This window comes from Drosophila tropicalis, unplaced genomic scaffold (genome assembly GCF_018151085.1).
Source record: "Drosophila tropicalis isolate 14030-0801.00 unplaced genomic scaffold, ASM1815108v1 contig_273, whole genome shotgun sequence".
In the NCBI taxonomy this organism is placed as follows: domain Eukaryota; kingdom Metazoa; phylum Arthropoda; class Insecta; order Diptera; family Drosophilidae; genus Drosophila; species Drosophila tropicalis.
This window is the reverse complement of record NW_027172725.1, coordinates 171,989-178,329: the sequence shown is the minus strand read 5'-3', so window position 1 is coordinate 178,329 and position 6,341 is coordinate 171,989.

The window sequence follows — 6,341 nt, the reverse complement described above, 5'->3', positions numbered from 1 at the left end:
GCTTCAGCGCTGATATTAAAGCCCATTTAAAGCAAAAATCATCTGTGTTTTGAACATTCACTACAGCTTTTTTCGCTGCAAGCGTTTTCGGTAATTTGAAATACATCGAATTTCTTAGACGTTCATACTTATTGAGATTCACTTCGACATATAGTATTTTTATTAGAGTCCATCCACTATCATGTCTTGAAACTCATCCATTTTAGTACTTATCACCATAGATTGACTTACGAATATTTCTTCCAAATCACTTTCATGTGTTAGCAAAATCATTGATGTCTGGTGAGACTTAACCATTAAAGTCATATCATCATCCTTTATCTTCATGTACTCTGCAAACAACTCCAAATTAAGTTTACACGCTGTATTAATGCTTAGCCATCTTTCCAATATTGGAAGCAAAGAGCCTCCTGCTTCCGCGAGAAAGTCTTCAGGTATTTGCAGACCTCCTTCACTGCTGTTAGCATTATTATCACTCTCATAGCGATAGGTAACAATACGATTCCGGAAACCGCTAGAAATTTGCTTTACACATATATCAAAAAGTTTACAGGCATTTGTTCTATGCGCATTTGTTCTTAAATGATTACTCCATCTAACTCTTGGCACATTAACGTTGCACACATCACAATATTGGTCCATTTTTTTGTACTTATATGTTTGGTTCAACTGTGCAAATAACTAATTATTTTTTCAGCAAATTTTGCTGTTGAATAGAACCAAAATTCAATTAAACTGAATCCTATGTGTAGCTAAACTTTTGAAGGTAGCCTAAAATTTTACATTTATCTACACGCAGTCTTTAATTTTATTCTTAGCTTATCCTATTTTCTTGCTACTGCAAAATACACTTCTTATCACAATACAAGTAATTTTATAAAATAAAAAAAATAAGCAGTCCTCGGTAGACGAGTTGTCTAAGTGACCCAGTCATTTGAGCAACTGAACAACGAGGATCCGGGTTCGAATCCCAGGCTAGTGTATGGATGTAGTTTTCGTCTAAGCCGAAGGCCTTAGTTGCCAGTGCTTGTAAAATATAGTTAGGTTGATAGTTTAAAACTATATCCTATACTTATAATAATAATAATAATAATAAAAAAAATAAATTTTTAAAAAAATATATGAAATGTTTGATGATAAATAATTTCCCACACTCGCCCAAATAACCTGACCTTGAACCCAAAAAAATTAAAATAAAAATATATACATGAAATGGTTTAACGATGAATAATTTCACACACTCACCCAAATAAGTTGATTAAAATATATATATATGTATATATATATGAAATGGTTGAACGATAAATAATTTCACACACTCACCTAAGTTGACCTTGAACTCAAAACTTGAACGATAAATATAAAATAAATTTAATTTCTTCCCTCAAGGTCAAACATTGTTTACACAATCATCCAAATAACATGACTTTGAACACATACACACACACACACACACACACACACATCCTTTCCGCGAAAAGGGAAGTTTATTTGCAGCTGTGTGACTCCGCAGAACACGACCCATGGGGAAGAGCATACAAAATAGTGGTCAAGCGGATACATGCAAACCGCCAGCTCATCCCATCTGACGCGGAAGAAGTCTCACAAATTATCGACGGCCTATTCCCCAATCGCCCGATTTCCCCAAGCATAGCTCAGCATCCAGTTCCAGCATCACACACCATTGATGCGATCTCGTCGGATGAAGTCCTGGCGGCGGCCAAGTCGCTCCAACTCGGCAAAGCACCCGGTCCAGATCGGATCCCAAACCGCGCCGTTAAACTGGCCCTGACTCTACGACCAGATGTCTTCGCAGCCGTCTTCAACCGCTGCCTCACCGAGGGAGTTTTCCCCGAGCAATGGAAGATCCAGAAGTTGGCCCTTCTTCCAAAGCCGGGGAAGCCTTCAGATACTTCGCCCTCCTATAGACCGATATGTCTGGTGGACTCTATAGGCAAGGTGTTTGAAGGTCTCATCGGAGCAAGACTGAACGCTTACGTCAGCGAGTGCGGCGGTCTCTCAGCCAACCAATTCGGTTTTCGCAAGGCAAGATCCACCATTGACGCAGTCAGCAAGGTGGTTGGCATCGCCAGCAGCGCCATCGAAGGAACAAGATGGAAAGGAGGCTCCAAACAATACTGCCTTGTTGTCACGCTTGACGTAAAGAACGCCTTCAACACTGCGGATTGGAGCTGCATACTCAGCACCATCCATGATCTCGGCGTCCCCCCCGTACCTCCTTGCCATCATTCGGAGCTTTTTTAGGCAGAGGATCCTGAGATACGGCACCTCCGACGGCCCTAAGAGTCGTAATGTGTCTGCTGGAGTGCCACAAGGCTCGGTTCTGGGTCCGCTTCTTTGGAACCTGATGTAGGACGGAGTGCTGCGTCTCCCACTCCCGCCAGGTTGCGAAGCCATCGGATATGCTGACGACGTGGCTATTGTTGATTGTTGCCAAGGAGCTGGAGAAGGCAGAATCAGTGGCCTCGCAAGCTATAGCCAGCATCACGCAGTGGCTTCAGTCGGTTGGCCTAGCCCTGGCAGCCGAAAAAACGGAGGCGGTTCTGATCAGCAGTAGGAAAACAGTTGAACATGCCTCAGTGCAAGTGGAAGGTTCCACAATCACCTCAAAGCGAGCCATCCGGTACCTGGGCGTGTGGCTAGACACCCGTCTATGCTTCAGAGAGCATTTGGAGAACGTTCAACGGAAAGCAGCGAGCACAGGACAGGCGTTATCGAGGCTAATGCTGAACACGAGAGGACCGAAACAGGAGCGGAGACAACTCCTGATGAGTGTGCTGAAATCGGACATTTTGTATGCGGCACAAATCTGGGCCAACGCCATACACACTACGGCGTACAGTAGGGGCATTACCGCTACCTACCGTCTCTGCGCGCTAAGGGTCTGCAGCGGTTTTAGGACGGTCTCTGAGGATGCTGCGCTGGTGGTTGCAGGCATGATTCCCATCAACTTACTTGCGGACGAGGCCAGGAACATCGCGGACGCAAAAAGGAACGGTACACCAAAGCGGACAGCTAGCGACGACGCAAGGATGCAAAGCTTAGCCATCTGGCAAGAGCGGTGGGATTCATCTAGCAAGGGTAGGTGGACCCACACCCTTATCCCCACGATCAGGCCATGGATTGAACGGAAGCATGGACAGGCGACTTTCCATCTGACACAGTTCATCACAGGACATGGCTGTTTCAGATCCTATCTCCACAGATTCGGACACGAGGCTGAGCCGTACTGCCTGACATGTGGTGATGGAATGGTAGAGGACGCGGAACACGCCCTCTTCGCATGCAGGCGATTCACTAGTCAACGGCGGCTCCTGGAGGAAACGGTCGGCACTGTGCTGACTACCGAGAACCTGGTGCCCATAATGCTGGCAGACGCGGCGGCGTGGGAAGCAGTGAGCAGCTTTACTGGCTTCGTGGGAATCAGCCTAAGAAAGGCAGAGCGTGAAAGGAATGGCCATACGTAAAGGGTTATAGGTTTTTGCGAAGCAATTCCCATGGGACGTCCCGCAGAAACCCCCCTAATACGTATTCGCAGCTTTAAATTTGTAATATATATATATGTTGTTGTTAATTATGTAATAAATGAATTAAAAAAAAAAAAAAAAAAAAAAAAAAACAACACACACACACACACACACACAGCAACCACGGCACAAGAAATGGCGAACGAAGCCTGCAGTATGTTGGCTGCTGCCAGCACGGCAAGTATGGCCCAATCCAGACCATTCAGAAGCCACCACAAACCAGTATTGTGGTGGAACGGAGAAATTGCAGATTTGAGGAGATCCTGTATGGCTGCAAGAAGGAATTACCAACGAGCAAGGAAGCGCATGGACTCGGAATGGACACACCACCACGCCCATTACAGCTCGGCTAGAAGGTCCCTCAAGAAGGCCATCCTTTCCGCGAAAAGGGAAGTTTATTTGCAGCTGTGTGACTCCGCAGAACACGACCCATGGGGAAGAGCATACAAAATAGTGGTCAAGCGGATACATGCGAACCGCCAGCTCATCCCATCTGACGCTGAAGAAGTCTCACAAATTATCGACGGCCTATTCCCCAATCGCCCGGTTTCCCCAAGCATAGCTCAGCATCCAGTTCCAGCATCACACACCATTGATGCGATCTCGTCGGATGAAGTCCTGGCGGCGGCCAAGTCGCTCCAACTCGGCAAAGCACCCGGTCCAGATCGAATCCCAAACGGCGCCGTTAAACTGGCCCTGTCTCTACGACCAGATGTCTTCGCAGCCGTCTTCAACCGCTGCCTCACCGAGGGAGTCTTTCCCGAGCAATGGAAGATCCAGAAGTTGGCCCTTCTTCCAAAGCCGGGGAAGCCAACAGATACTTCGCCCTCCTATAGACCGATATGCCTGGTGGACTCTATAGGCAAGGTGTTTGAAGGTCTCATCGGAACGAGACTGAACGCTTACGTCAGCGAGTGCGGCGGTCTCTCAGCCAACCAATTCGGTTTTCGCAAGGCAAGATCCACCATTGACGCAGTCAGCAAGGTGGTTGGCATCGACAGCAGCGCCATCGAAGGAACAAGGTGGAAAGGAGGCTCCAAACAATACTGCCTTGTTGTCACGCTTGATGTAAAGAACGCCTTCAACACTGCGGATTGGAGCTGCATACTCAGTACCATCCATGATCTCGGCGTCCCCCCGTACCTCCTTGCCATCATTCGGAGCTTTTTTAGGCAGAAGATCCTGAGATACGGCACCTCCGACGGCCCGAAGAGTCGTAATGTGTCTGGTGGAGTGCCACAAGGCTCGGTTCTGGGTCCGCTTCTTTGGAACCTGATGTACGACGGAGTGCTGCGTCTCCCACTCCCGACAGGTTGCGAAGCCATCGGATATGCTGACGACGTGGCTATTGTTGTTGTTGCCAAGGAGCTGGAGCCTCAGTGCAAGTAGAAGGTTCCACAATCACCTCAAAGCGAGCCATCCGGTACCTGGGTGTGTGGCTAGACACCCGTCTATGCTTCAGAGAGCATTTGGAGAACGTTCAACGGAAAGCAGCGAGCACAGACAGGCGTTATCGAGGCTAATGCTGAACACGAGAGGACCGAAACAGGAGCGGAGACTACTCCTGATGAGTGTGCTGAAATCGGTCATTTTGTATGCGGCACAAATCTGGGCCAACGCCATACACACTACGGCGTACAGTAGGGGCATTACCGCTACCTACCGTCTCTGCGCGCTAAGGGTCTGCAGCGGTTTTTGGACGGTCTCTGAGCATGCTGCGCTGGTGGTTGCAGGCATGATCCCCATCAACTTACTTGCGGACGAGGCCAGGAACATCGCGGACGCAAAAAGGAACGGTACACCAAAGCGGACAGCTAGCGACGACGCAAGGATGCAAAGCTTAGCCATCTGGCAAGAGCGGTGGGATTCATCTAGCAAGGGTAGGTGGACCCACACCCTTATCCCCACGATCAGGCCATGGATTGAACGGAAGCATGGACAGGCGACTTTCCATCTGACACAGTTCATCACAGGACATGGCTGTTTCAGATCCTACCTCTACAGATTCGGACACGAGGCTGAGCCGTACTGCCTGACATGTGATGAAGGAATGGTAGAGGACGCGGAACACGCCCTCTTCGTATACAGGCGATTCACTAGTCAACGGCGGCTCCTGGAGGAAACGGTCGGCACTGTGCTGACTACCGAGAACCTGGTGCCCATAATGCTGGCAGACGCGGCGGCGTAGGAAGCATTGAGGCTTCGTGGGAATCAGCCTAAGAAAGGCAGAGCGTGAAAGAAATGGCCATACGTAAAGGGTTATAGGTTTTTGCGAAGCAATTCCCCATGGGACGACCCGCAGAAACCCCCCTAATACGTATTTGCAGCCTTAAATTTGTAATATATACATATATATTTTGTTGTTAATTATGTAATAAATGAATTAAAAAAAAAAACACACACACACACACAGTCGAGACACATCTGACACCCAGAATTTGTGCAGGTTGTGTTTTCCAAGTGCTCCGTAGTTTGATCGCGACAGTGCCTAGAAATCCAAGTTTATATTAACCAGGGGAGAGAGTCTGTGCCACACTACTCACCCGAAGCAGTTTTCTTGTAGCGGCGACTTGCCATAGCCAGGGCCACTAGCGTATAGGCCTTGTGACTGTTTCAACCAGTTTTCATCTTGGTGGTGCCCCCGGTGGGCGATTTGGCGCCTTTTGTCTGCCCACCACTTCTTCATTGTATTGGTGCGTAGAAATCCTCTCTATTATCCAGTGCCCTCTCTGTCCTGGACACATTACCACTTGTTGCAGCGAATAAAAACAATAAAGTTGCCCCATAAAAGCG